This window comes from Camellia sinensis, chromosome 8 (genome assembly GCF_055761805.1).
Source record: "Camellia sinensis isolate YWXY chromosome 8, ASM5576180v1, whole genome shotgun sequence".
In the NCBI taxonomy this organism is placed as follows: Eukaryota; Viridiplantae; Streptophyta; class Magnoliopsida; order Ericales; family Theaceae; genus Camellia; species Camellia sinensis.
This window is the reverse complement of record NC_138968.1, coordinates 182,920,520-182,935,917: the sequence shown is the minus strand read 5'-3', so window position 1 is coordinate 182,935,917 and position 15,398 is coordinate 182,920,520.

Below are 15,398 nucleotides of genomic sequence, written 5' to 3'. Positions count from 1 at the left end.
CTTTAAATGCCTAGATGTCACAGATTGCCTTGCAAGGCTAACTCTGTGACGTTTCGCTCGCGGTGGTGTGGCCATTTGAGTGCTCAAGAGTGGCCGTTGGAAGTGCCCCAACGTGGCCTAACTTTGGCCCCAAGTAGCCCAAGGCATGTAGGCCACAAATAGCCAGCAAACGGCAAAGCCGCAACCCACGCCAATAGCCAACCAGCGCTGCCAGCAGCAGCAAAATACAGCAGCAGCAGCCAGCAGTGGTAGCCAACAGTGCAGAGTTTTGGCGCTTTGTTTCGGCAGTCAAACGAAGGATTTTCGGGCTGAAATTTTTACTGGAGATAGGTCTGAGGGGAAGTGTTTTCCCGACCAAGTTTCATGATTTTTATCAATTTGTAGAATTTATGAAAAATCATTATGACTCCTCGGACATGTATGATGTTTCCTCCTGCCAGATGAAAAATTGCTTAACAAGCATATATAAGGGGGCATGGTGTGCTACCTACCTGCCTCCCCGCCTAAACTGGGCTTGAAGTGAGCAACCTTGGGGCAACTCAAGGGCGGGCTTTAGGCATTCAGAGGGGTGTCTAGAGTCTCCACATGGGTTTGGGAGCCCCGTGGACGGTGCACTAATGTAAGCACTGCGCGGGTCCTCCCGAGGGGAGGTCCACTACGTTGTTTCCATTATGCCACGCAATATGGCATCTTTGAGACTTTTTTTGGACTGAATGGGCTATCGAGGCACCACTAAAGGCCTCATGTGCCAACTCTAGTGCTTGGTTTGGGTTCAACCTTGCACGAGGGGATCCCGTGGCTTAAGCTAAGCGGTTGGAAGGCGACACCGCATATGTGGGCTATCGAATGAAGGCATCAAGCTATGCAATGACTACGTCCATTGAGGGACTACATTATGCTACGAGCAAGCTATGGATTAAGACATCGCCTTACTCATGCTACACGTTGGTGCAACGCTAAGGTGCGCAATGGCCTTAGGCGGAATCTAGCACACGTGTTGGCACGAGGACTACGCCGTGGGCAAGAGATTGACCCTCGGTGGCTTGTGGGCTTCGCATGACCAAGTGGCCATCCAATATGCATCTGTTGAGGCATGCTTGACCCTACGACACTTTGAGATGCTATTAAAGACCCAACATGCAACGTTGGCTTGTCGGCTAAGTTGAGGACCTTTGCTAGCGCATTGTTGTGTGGCTAGGACCTTGATGACATGAACCTAAGTTGGGCGAGCACCTTGCTTGAGATAAGCTTGGCGCTATGAAGCGACTTATGCTGTGCTTGGTGCACTAGAGGCATCAGGCCTACTTGTGGCATTCGGGTGAAGACGGAGCTTCCATGTGAAGTTGTTTTGCTTGACAAAGCATTGGGCCCTAATGTTCAAATGGGTGAGACCATCAACACTCGATTTGTCAATGAGCTATGGTGGGCTTAAACTTGGTGGAGTTTGAGCACCACACGGGCAAAAATTGATCCGCTGCGCCTCTAAAGGAGTTGGCCCGTGACACTAGGCCAAGTCTAACAAAATTGTGCAGGTACTCTGAGACCAGACCTTACTATTCTCATCTCTTTGGAGTTTTTATTATCTTCTCTATTTTTATTATGTGTGGGGTGCTTCTATTTATACCCGAAAAAGAATTCTTTACACCCCCCATTTAACCATGTACACTGAAGTTCAGAAACACTTAACCTTTATATATCATTTTTATTTTTCTGTGAATATTTTTTTTTAATATTTTAATAACAATTTAAATGTGTTTTCTAAAAAAAATATGTTCAGTTTAAAAAAAAAAATCTTCATTTTAGCATGAATAAAATCAATATAACTTACAATTTGATGGTTCCAATTGGCAGATCAAAAGTGCCAAAAGAGAAGGAAGATTTGCAAACTTGTAGGCACAGGTTATCATGTGTTAGGTACTAACCTTGATTTCTTAGTAGTTCATATATTGTTTCTTTACTCCAAACCTGTCATTGTTACTCACTAAACTCAACAGAAACTTAATTCCATACCTATTGTCACCAGCTACAACAAAATCCAACGCCTTCAATTGAACAAAAGAAACGCCATGGCTTGAAGCCCATCTAAAAGCAACTGAAATTTTGATATGAGTGAATAATATGTTTACATGGACAATAGGTTTGACATTATGGACATGAAAGCAAGCGTGTATTGCTCATTTTTTAACTTTGTTCATCATGTTTTTAATATTTTTTTATAGGTATTTTCATTATGTTCTGCAAGTTACAATTGGATATTGTTTTCTATTGTTGATTGAACTTAGAAATTTGTAAATGACAGTTTCATTTTAACCTTTATTGCCTAAGCTATATATCCTGTATTAGATTGTAGATATTCTTTGTGTTGAGTATGGATATCTTAACCTCCTTGTTTGCTTCTTCTTTTCCTGATGTATATGTGTAACTAATTGATGGATACTAGATACATTCAATAATTCATTTTTCACTCAGTTTCATTACTTTCCATTAGAAGCTGAATGCTAGAAACAAATAGAAGCAAGAGAGGGACAAACTTGATTTCGCCGTACTCCAAATTTTATTTTTTCACTTTAGTTTCCAATTATAGATATTCTATTACTTCTTTTAGGTTTTTGCGAATGCACATTAGGTATGAATTGCGATATTCCCTTGCCTTGACTCTGCCAAGAAGTTGTTGAAATTGGTGAAAAAAAAGTGTACCATACTATGCCTATATTTATTAAGCTATATCTTGGAAAGAATTGAGAACTCTTTAAACTTGGCATCCAAAGCCTCCATTACAAATCTTCATGGAATCACTTTACAGTTGCAAAGTGCAATCATCTAAATCTTAAGTACAATGAAGTGCAATCAAAGAGAAAGAAGCTCCAAAACCATGTTGAAGATGTAAAACACTAGTCAGTTTTTTCTTCTACACTCAATTATATGTTTACATGTTAATGAGATATGACCTGAAGCTACTAAGCATAGCTGTTGAATAAACTTCTTGTTGGTTTTGCTAAGCACACTGTTATATTGGCTCTTCTTTTGACTTGTAGGAAAAGGCGGGATTCGAAACCAATTCTCGATTTTGAATCTAGAGCCTAATTTCCGTTTATGAAAACTTGTCCTTAAAAAACTTGTTTTCCTCAACTGGTTGACATAGTAAAATGGTAAAACGACATTGGATGTCAACGAAACTTGACATATACAACTAACTAGGCACAAATGACTTGTAGGAAAAGATAGGACTCGAAACCGATTCCCGGTTTTGAATCTAGAGCTTAATTTTCGTTTGTGAAAACTTGTTCTTGAGATGCTCTTTTTTCGAACCGGTTGACACACTAAAATAGTCAAATGGCGTCGGATGCCAACAAAACTTGACACACACGACTAACTAGGCACAAATGACTTTCGGAAAAGACGGGACTCGGCCTCTTGACATTGATTATGTGTTCTTTGTTTTGTGTCACCTATATTGCCTTTTTGTTGTTGTTAATCTCACATCTGTTTCATGTCCACTAGCATGAACTACTAGGGACTGCTGTGTCTGTGTTTAAGCACAATTATTTGGCTAGATTTCTTGTTTTGTGTTTATTCGATTATTGTTGAATTGTAGCTGAATGTGTTCAATCAATACTTGATTTTAATAGTATTATCATTATTTTAGGATGTAATTAAAGCTTCTTTGGATAATTCATGTATACCAATAGTCCAATTGGCGGAGGGACTTCTTATTAGTGACAATCTATTGTGTGACATTGATGTAGTTCCAATTAGGCCCAAATATTGCAAAGTCTTTGTCTGAAAAGCGATAAAGCCAAATGCTAGTTTGGAAACACCATCCCGAGGTCCAAGAATAGCTGGAGAAGCTATTGGACGATACATTGTGTGGCACTCAATTTATGTATATGTTACAATCTTATTTATTTATTTTTTGAAAGAATATCAAATATTTTACAGTTTTTGTAAGCTTGAAATTAATTATATTGTAAATAATTTTTTATTTTGTTTCTTTTTGCAGATGCTACTCTTTTGAGTATGTAATGATATCTTCGCATATCGATATTAGAGCTGACTGTTGATACTAAAACAAACTATAATATATATGTTTTTTTTTTGTATTTGTACTGTCGATAATTTTGTTTTGTTTTAGATAAAAATTCGAGTTCTTGAATTATCAAAAATTATTAATATTGTTAGAGGATGTTTTATATATTTTTGTAAAGAATGTTTGGTTGACACTGTATTTGTAACAACCCACATTTTATGTCCTAGTCATGTTTGCATACATTTGTATGTTTTGCCATGTTAAGATGCTGTAACAACCCATATTTATGTCTTAGTCACGTTCATGAGCATTTGTATGTTTATGACTTGTTTTGCCTAAGTAAGATCCATGCCTTGTTTTGATGTCTATGTGATTTGCTTAAGTGTTGTGTACATGCTCTGTTCCTTCCTTGGTGCCTCAAGCCTAAGTTATGTTAGCCGAAGTCATGCCAAGCCTAGGTTACGTTACGCCTAGATCATTCCAATCCGATGTCATCTTCAGTCTAGAATTATCTCGGAACCACTTCGTTTGACCTCCACCTTCGCCCTGGCATATTGGCCGAGATGTCATTATTTAGGCCGAGGTGTGAATCACCAAGGCCGAGATGTGTATTATCTAGGCCGAGATGTTACCTTTGCACCTGAGTGACCTTGTCCTGGAGTGGTATGACCTAAACCGAGGTGTGACACATCTAGGCCAAGGTGTGGCACAGCTTAGTCAAGAGTTGTCCTTCCTAGCCGAGGTCATTGTCACCTTAGTTGCCGAAGTCTTGTTGTTAGCCGATGTCATCATTTGCCGGAGTGCCTTACCGAGTAGCTTGTTAGATACACTTTGTCATAGTCTTGTCTTGTCAATCTATCACCTTTTTGAAGAGAACCAACCAGTCGTTGCCACGTGTCCGAGCTGAGAGTTAAGTCAGCCGGCAGAGAGAGAAACCCATCATTTGTTCCTATACTTGTTTTGAAGAGTAGAGAGAGAAGCTCTAGAGGAGGGAGAGGAGTTCTTGAGGGAGAGTAGATTTCCAAGCTTGATCCCTAGAGATCGAACCGTTAGATCCGTGTTCTAAGGTTAGATTCTTGATCTACCCATGTTGTTCTTTATGTTTATGTTATTGCATTGCATGATTGAATATGATTTGTAAGCCATGCATTGTTTTGAAGTCCGATTTTAGAAAGAGAAAATAGTATTCATGTGTTCTTCAAGGAAAGTTATGTTTTGATCCGAAAGCTCATGCCAAGATCCATGTTTTTGTGTTTGCTTTCTTATGATTTTCAAGTATGGGTACCTAGGTCCATGTTTTCGAACTCATAGCATGAAATCCCAGATTTTTGTAATAAAGAAGTTAGGGTTTTGGCATTCATGTTCTTCATGTTCATGTTCTTCCTGTTCTTCACGGGTGGAAACCCAGATCTCCAGACCTCACTTCCCGAGGTATAGTCGCCGAGATCACTCTTACCTAGACCTCACACTTAGGCCAAGCATCGTATCTCACCTTGGCCTACCTTGCATGATCGCTTACACCTTTAGTTTATCTTGTGCGCACCTCGACATGCAGCCTCATGCCGAAGCCAGGGTAGCCACATCTCAGCCAGGAGGTGTGGGACCTCGACAAAGACCTGGTTGGTACCCAGCACGTCTTCCTGACATGTAAAACAGTGTTTTGACTTCCAGCATGTTTTCCCGAGACTAATTGCATGCATGTAAGACTTGTTTTGAGAAGTATGTTCAGTATGCTTTGCCATGTGTTGTAGGACTTGGACCTTTGCCTTGACCCCGACGTCCCAAGAACTATGTGAGTGGTATTTTTAATAAAGCTATGTTATAAGGTTTTGATAAAGCTTTGCCTTGTTTTGATAAAAGTATTTGTTGAGCATGAATGATATCCCTATTTTATGTATCAAGTATAAGCTTTGTTTTGGATGACATTCTTGGAACCGTCCCTTCGTGTTAGGGGACGTTAAGCCTAAGTAACACCGTCCTTTCGTGTTAGGGGACGTTAAGCTTATGTAACATAGTCCTTCCGTGCTAGGGGACTTTAAGCTTATGTAGTATAGTCCTTCCGTGCTAGGGGACTTTAAGCCTAGGTAGCACCGTCCTTTCGTGCTAGGGGACGTTAACCTTAAGTAGCACCCTTGTTAAGATATCGGCCGTCGACGTGCTATGAACGGGTGTGCTCGATGCCGAGGTTATGCTTTTGTTTTGCCGGGATGTCATCACCCATTGTTTTAAGATTTGACGTATGTTAAGTAAGTAAGTAAGTTTTGAAAGACCAAGGTTCGATTGATGTTTTGTTTCAAGTCAAGTTAAGCTATGTTATGTATGGTTTTGACAAGGATATACTATGTATTGCTTTGAAAAGATCTCGGGTATCATTCATTTAACCCCTTTATTACTTATACCATTCACTGAGTATCCAACCTCACCCTCCCTATGTATGTATGTAAGCAACAAGCAAGAGGTCGGCTACGCCGAGATGTGTGTTTTGCAAGATGTTTTGGATGCATGTTTATGTCGGCAATCCTGATTATTATGTATCTTGACTTATATTTCATGTATTTTGTTTATGTCGGCAATTTTGGAGCTTATGTATTTTGAACATGTCGGCTTGAGAAGCCTTTTACCAAGATGTAATATGTATTTTTGTACTTCATTTCTATTGGTATTCAAGTTGTAAAGCTATGTAAAGATGTATGTCATTTCATTTGACTTATGCACTGCTCTTATGGACCACTTGTATTTTAGATTATTGCTTCTGCACCTGTGAGCCCCCTATATCTATACTCTGATTGTGTGTGAATTTTGAAAGTTAGCCTTCGGTAATCTCAGATTACTGGCCATCACGGCACCAAACTACTAGGGGCGGTTTGGGGTCGTGACAGTATTGTTACAGGGTAAATTTATATTATCCGTATATATGATTTTGTGAATGTAATTGTGAATGTGAATGCGAATGCGAATGTGGATATGGATGTGGATATGGATGTAGATGTATTTATTTTACAAAATATTAATAATTTGTACAGAGAATGAATGAATAAAATATATATTTATTTTATGAAAATAATTATTTTGCGACAGTAATAAATCATCGCTAATGTAATCATTATTTACTTCCATTTTATCATATGCGACGGGTTAACTTGTCGCATATACATATTAGTGTTATCTTTAGCGACGGTTTAAACTGTTGCAAATACATTATTGATTTAATTCTATTTTTTGCAACATTTAATATCGTCGCTAATAATACTTTTCGCGACGTCAACTACCGTCTCTAAAAAAAATTCGCAATGGCATCCTAAATCGTCGCTAAAAGTGATGTTTTTCCCGCTTTTTCGTGTCGGGTTAAATCGTCGCAAATACCATTGTTTTACCATCGCTACAAGGGCAAATACCTTTTGTCATGTCCCCTTCCGCCACCCCCCAATTTCCTATCGCTACTCCATGGCAAAAAGTCTTTTGCAACGACATGTGGACCTTTTGAGACCATTGCAAAATGTCCGATTTTTAGTAGTGTTATTATCTGGGGTCGCTGTCAATTTGATAGTGTTTTTTTTTTATTTTAATATGTTGGTGCAGGTCAAAAGGATAGTGTTTTTGAGGGAAAAAATTCTGGTTATAAATGTTGTTGTCGGTTTGGCAAAATTGTTAAAATGTTGCAAAACGATATTGCAAAACTTGGGTTTAGTCTAAGTTATCATTTTGTAATTATACAATGCAGATGATTGAGTTCATTTCATCTAAAGCATTATGCACATTGTTCTCCAAATAATCTTCTTTATTAGCTTTGGTTGGTCCACTAATTTGAAGGATGATCCACAAGAGGAAATCATTTCCAAAGAAAAAAAATTGTAGCAGCAGGAGATAAGAGAACTTTAAATACAATGACAGAACCTAAAGGTACCTTATCCGCCAACAAAACCGTGATCCTCATGTGCCCGCCAACAACGTTTTGGTAAAGAAAAAATAATTAAAATTTGGTAGGAAAACTAATGTGGCAGTGGATATCTTTGCCAAACTTTTATCCAAATTTTGTTCAAGATTTGGCTGAGATTTTTTGGTAAGGAATTTGACTCACCATTAGAGGAGTGATTTTGTGAACTAAAGCCAATTTTTTGGCTTTAGCAAGGCATTTGACAGAACTATTGGAGTTGCTCTGATTCAGGTTATGCAAGTTTGGCCAAGTGGCCAATCCAAAAGTAATACCCCCTAGGTATCAAAAGCAAAAATGCATTAAGTTTTGAAAAAAAAAAAAAGGAAAAGAAAAAAAAGGTATAGCACTAATTTATAGAAAACTAGCTAATAATAACACTTCTCAATATAAAGAATGTTTGGTGCAATTTGTTATTCTTTATTTTCAAATCTATGTTTCAATTGTTTCGTGTAGTTTTACTTACAACTTATTACAGAATAATAAATCCATTAAGTTGGAAATAAATAAATTATCTTCAAAGTGGACAGAAGTGTTTTTAGCTTTTATTTATTATCATTTATTCAACTTACAAAAAGATACAAAAATCTAGCCCAAATGAAACTAATCACAATTTATTATTAACTCTATTAAACTCAAATACTCCCTCAAACTGATCCCAAGCCACAAACTCACTCAATTTAACATCTAAAATTCAATATTGCTTGTTCACTACTAAGAATACAAGTTTTGAGCTCAACATTTGTGGACAATCTACTCTGCCACTAATGTTTGTTGTCCACATGATGCATGCAGTTCATATCAAGACACCACTTGCCATCCAGTCATATCAAGACACCACTTGCAACAAAGACCTATGAACTACAGCAACAGGAAATGACATATTAGAAACTGATTTATAGAAATCTAGCAATCGAAACAAAGGAAAGAAAATAATCAAAGTGGTTCATTCATACTACTAGAGATCAGAGAAACAAGGGAGGAACGAAATGGTTTATCTTTGACTTTGATGTGTGTTCTCATACTGGTAGTCTAATTTTTTTCGGTGAAATTAGTCATGTACGGAAATGGTAAGCCAAGTGTAAAACTTGTTAAAGTTTTTAAAAAAACTCATTACTTGAACTAGCTAATGTCAAAAATACATATCGAACAAGACTTCCTTTTCGCTAAACTCATTTTGTTTCTAATATTGTATTTCTACCTTCCTGAAAAATTCAACAATAATATCACCTTGTTAACTATATGAACAATTTAATAAAATTAAATGGATAGGGAAAAGAAGAATAAATTCTCTCACCCACTCATTATTCCAATAAAGGAAGCAGTTCATATGTGATATTTAGATGGATAATATGACCTGCAACATTAGGAGCCAACCAACCAATACAAGTATTTGTATTCTTTCCAAATAGAAGGCATTAACATATTAACCCCCAAATAACATATTAACCCCCAGAAAAAAGCTTCTTCAAAAAATAAATATACCTTAGAAGCTCCAATCTATAAATTTATGCCATCTGTCTTTTAAACACCATCTAACAAACCTTAAAATTCAAACTAAATTTCTATTTCTACAGTTAAAAAGAAACAAATGCAACACCATGTTCTGAAGCTCCAATCTATAAGCGCTTGATTGCTTTAGTAGAAACTCATTAGCACCAAGTTCCAACACCAACTTAGCCTTAAAACCAGCCATTATATTTCACAAATATCTTTGACTAAACAGTATGACTCAACTAAACTGGAGAGGAGACATATCCACATCCGTATGTCATTAAGTTCTGATTTATTGCATGTAGTTGGCCTCTTTTCTATTGAATGACTTTGTCCATTGTTTTTCCTACATATTTCAAGTAAACCAACATTGTCAAAAATTTCATAAAGAAATCAAGTAGCTAGCAATAAGAAAAATTTTAAACCATGATGGACATGAGAAACTTGCCCATAATTAGTATAAATTAGAGAGAAATTTATATGAAGGATAGCTCTAATGTACACTACTTTTAAGAATACAGAATTTCAAAGTAGATTAAAATAGGAAAACTCAAAGACAAAACTTGTTAACTAAAAACCATAATTTGTTTAAATCACATTTGGCATTTTTCGCCAAGAGTGATAGGTGCCAAAGAGAAACAATTAGATAGATGCTTTATTGGACATCGTCAATAAGTCCACACTCAAATTTGTCTTATGAAACTCTTGAAAGGGCCACAAACTACTTTGACCAAAACAAAATTGGCAAATAAAAAGTCAAAACAGAGAAGTCATAGTCAACAATGCTTTGAAATCTATGACCAACAATTTAATTCAAAAAAATAGGCATTTGTCTAACCTACAATCATTGCAGTCATTCAAGCTTAACCTGATAGAGGCAACAACAATGATCAAACTGAAAAAGAATAATACACACATACATATAGAGAGAGGGGAGCCAAACTTGCTAAAGAGTGATGTCCATCATAAATAAAAGTTTTCTACACACACACACACACACACACACACACGTATGCACAAGTAAATCAGCAACATATTGTAGAAGAGGTAATAATTTGAAAACAAAAGACCGCAAATCTTGTTACGACTTTTGATAGTTGTATCCTAACTCTGAAAGCATTTGCTGCCCAACATATTGTAGAAGAGGTAATCCAATTGAATAAAGTTCATGCTAAATTCTAATACACAATCATCATTTCGTCATATTTGATCTCAGTTTTTTATTGTCAATAAGTCTTCAACTGGATTACCTCTTCTATTGTTAGGATACCTCCTCTTCTGTGGATGCTTCTTGTTGCGACTTTTGGCTTGGTTTGGATACAACTAGGCATTGTGTCGGTAGTTTTACAAAGTTAGGCTGGGGGTAGGGTTGGGCAGAGGAGTCGGAAAGCATGGATGATGGCTTCTCACTATTTAATGTGGCTTCTTTGGTTAAAGCGCAATAGGCAGGTTTTCCAAGGGGTGTCACACTCAGTTCCTTGGTTGGAGAGACGGTTACTTATGGTGTTATATAACTGGGTTACGGGGTTGGTTAATCCAAATGTTTTGGCTTTTGTAGATTTTGTGGAGGATATATTATTTTAGTTTTTTCTTTAGGGGCGTAATTTTTGTATTCTTTGCATCATCTTGATGCTTTTCTAATAAAGTTTGCATATTTATCCCCCCCAAAAAAAAGGGTTAACATTTTTCGAGGCAATTCAATTGGTTAATCCATCAAAAATGGTACGTCACAAAATTAATTTCGTAACACTGAAAGATGAATTGCTTTCTTGAGCTCATGTGCTTACTAGTTTTAAGATTTAATATAAGATTACTAGAAAGAAAAATGAAGATTGTGATTCTCTCCATTGCATATTTGTAATGAAGAGGTTCCATTTGAAGATTGTGATCCTCTCCATTGCATATTTGTAATGGAGAGATTCCATTAAATCAATGATTTGCAATTAAATATACATGAACTTACATTACACCCAGAGTTCTTTTGCCTTCTCAACCAGGCAATATCTACATGAACCACAAAAAATAAAAATAGAAATGTTAAGAATCATGGTTATTACAAAATTAATCCATAAACCACAAAAAAAATGGGGCTTAGGGGGGGGGGGAAGAAAAAATGAAGACTTTCAATTACAAGGTACGCATTGCATGAAAGAAACCAGTGCCAAATTATTAACATCATCGATTTAAAATTCGAATCTTGCCAAATATAACATTGAACAATTTGAGCCTTACCAAACTACAATTGAAAACTTCAAATATTGTTAGATCTACTATTGAATACTACAAATCTATCAGATCTATCAATTAAAAACAAAAAAAAGGTCATGCTAAAGTTCCCCATCAATTCAACACCGATTCATGGCATTTAATACTAATCCAGTTGAATAAATTTCATGCTAAATTCTAATACACAATCATCATTTCCTCATATTTGATCTCAGTTTTTTATTGTCAATAAATTACTTCCTCTGATTTTCAAATCAAATAAGCATCGAAGTACCAATACAAATTTTAAATAACAAATAAATCTAAAATTCCATCATTAAATAACTAACCTTCTATTTTTTGGCATCGATGTAATTCCTTACACCAGGTACCAACCTATTGTTCGAAATCAAAATCATGACAAATGCACAAGATGAATTTTACTTTCTAATAAATAACAAAAATGCACAAGAAGTAGGTGTAAAACCAAGTACTAAGAATAAATCAATTCCTTGTCCTATCAAACAATACTTAGTTAACTTCATTGCCATCTAGAATGACTCCCAAGGAAGCACGGGTGTGGGTACGAGTACGGTACGGGTACGAGTGAGACCAAAGAAATGTTATTCACTATGAATTTGTGATCATAATTTATTTTTAAAATTTTTCTTTTTGCTCATCAATTTGCTATTTTTATAGGGTGAGACTAAAAAAATAACAGGAGACCAAAGAAAGATTTAAAGTTAATTGCCAACAACAAAGGAAAAAAAATTCTCAATTAAGGTAGGTTGTCAATTGCAATTTGCATAATACATAAAATGGCATCATTTCCAACCACTACTAATCAACTAATACAGTATCAATTTTTAATGTTTTGTGCATAAACTTTAAAAGTTTGTTATGATTAAAGATTTTATAAAGAAATTGTAGGAGGATCTGAAGCAAAAGCATAATGCATAGTCATACAAAGAACTGCCCTTTATAGGCCTTGTTATTTTTTTTGTTCAAATTGCTTTTTAAAAACATCAAAATCATTTGCTAATATGCTTATACAATTCATACAGACAGACAGGACAGCAAAGAAACATCAAAATTGCTGATCTACAAGGGCACAAAAAAATAATAATAATAATAATTGCTGATCTGCAAGGGCACAAAAAAAAAAAAAGGCCTCAACGTACCCGTGACGTACCCACACCGTACCCATGGCGTACCCAAATGAACCAAACGTACCGGACCCTCTTTTGCCGTACCCGGTACGCGTGCAGCCATACCGGTACACATAGCCGCACCCGGTACTCGTATGACACTATTTTTGGAGTACCTGTGCTTCATAGATGACTCCTAAGCAATCTATACAAGGTCTAAACCAGATGCAATTTAATTAAATCCTTTACATCCCAAACATGCAATTTAATTTATTATTCATGAGAAATGCAACAAGAGAACCCAAGAGCTTCATGGATTCACATTATCTCCCCTACAATCAAACTTCGAGAGCTCGCTCGCTCTCTACTGTAATTGGAAGCTAAAATAATAGCATATAATGAACAACCGAAATTCTCAAACTAACACAAATTATATTAATATTTGATAACTAACATTAATTTACCAATGAATTATTTTTTAAAATTCAATAATTATCTTTTAAAATAACGATTACTATGTTCTTAATAGTTTATATTTAACAATTGATGCTTATTACATTTAAGACAAATTTTAATTAACCAACATTAACACTTGGGTAATTAGTAAATTGCGATTAACAATTTTCATAAAAATCCACTTAAAAGGGATAATATATACCTTAGTTAAGTAATGATACATGAATTGGAGATGATGCATAGATTCTAATGCCATATTTCCTATCATAATATTGGCAGACACTGACGCTGTAAAGACCCATGATCACTTTTCTACAAGTCAACAAAATTAGTTAAGTAATCGATTGCACATCTAAAATTTTGCAAAAGCATCAATTAACTAATCAATTGGAAGAATTGGCCACTCCAATCGATTGTCCAATTGATCGGATGGCTTCGCCAACACTAATCCATTCACCAATCAATTGGATGGATTGGCCAACACTAATCAGTTGTTTCAATAAAAATTATTAACATTCATGCTATCATGCCTCCCAATGTTCTAAAACCAGGAAAAAATCGACTTACTATTTTCCTTTATCCATTATCTTAGAGAGCAAATTATTCATTAAACAAACAATATCTACTAATAAAATAAAAATAAAAATAAAAATAAAGAGACTCAATTTTCTAAAGTATAATCAGTTATATTTTGTTACCAACATTCCACGACTAGTCTTCATATGGTTTCAAACCAGAAAACACTTCCCTTAAATAAAATAAATGAATATAAATCTCATATTTAGGTAGACTATGACAAATTTAAAGCTAAAAGTAACAACAAGGCCTAGAAGACATTCACCACATTACAAAAACAAATTGTGAACAACAAAAATAAATAAATAATAGACTTTGTTCATTGACTTTTCAAAATGGACATTTATTTTGGGACATTCAAAAATGAAAAAGTGGACCAACAAAATAGGATGGAGGGAGTATTTATTTAATACATTAAAATCTGCTTAAAAGGCATAATATATACCAAAGTTAAGTAAATGACACATGAATTGGAGATGATGCATGGGTTCTGAAGCCATGTATTCTATCATAATATTGGCAGCCACAGGCACTATAAAGACCCATGATCACTTTTCTACAAGTCAGCAAAATTAGTTAACTAATCGATTACACATCTAACATTTTGCAAAAGTATTGATTCACCAATCAATTGGATGGATTGGCTGACAGTAATCAGTTGCTCAATAAAAATTATAAACAATCATGCTATCATGCCTCCTAATGCTCTAAAACTAGGAAAAAAAATTTCTTATTACTATGCAATCATTGACCCGCAAAGTTTAAGCAATGTGAACACTTTAATATGGTAATCCAGTGTCAATACTCATTTTCTAATGTCAACAAAATATACAACAATGAAGATTTAAACAAGAAAGTTAGGTAAAAAATTCCACTTCAAGACTCCAAAAAAATCGAAGGGATATGATAATGTTCTTAAGGTTACCTTGTCCTCGATAACAGTACCACTTGCAGAGGCCGAAGTCGAGAAAGGCGTAGGTGAGCTGCGGTGGGAGAGAGGGTAAGAGAGGAAAAGTGGATTTGAGAGGAAGGAAGAAACTAAGAGGAGGTCTAGTGCAAGAAGTGAGAGAGATTAGGGATGGAAGAAGGAAAAAGCATAAGAGAAAAGACAGCAGTGGGCATGAATTTGTACAACAAGTACTCTATAATTCTAAAAAATTAAAATTAAAATAAAATACCAAAAAATGCACATGACAAATTATTAGCTACAACAAACAATATGAACCAAAAGATAATGTCATGATCACCATTATAATTTCTCACATGTAACAACTTTGAGAGAGCTTCCCATTTGGCTCAAATTTTCTTTTCAATAGAGCATATAGCGAAAAAACTTGAGAGTAATGTCAAAATCATCCTTCTCTACCAAAAAATAATACACAACGCTCTTTTACTAACAGTTAACAAGCAACAAACGAAGAACTGGACTTGAATACAATGCTAGTGGGGTTGCATGATCTGGTTAAATCTCTTGGCACAAATGTAACTAAAATTAAATCAAGAGTAGAGATAAAAACAAAAGTTATAGTCAAACTCCATTTTTTTAATCAAAAAACCAACA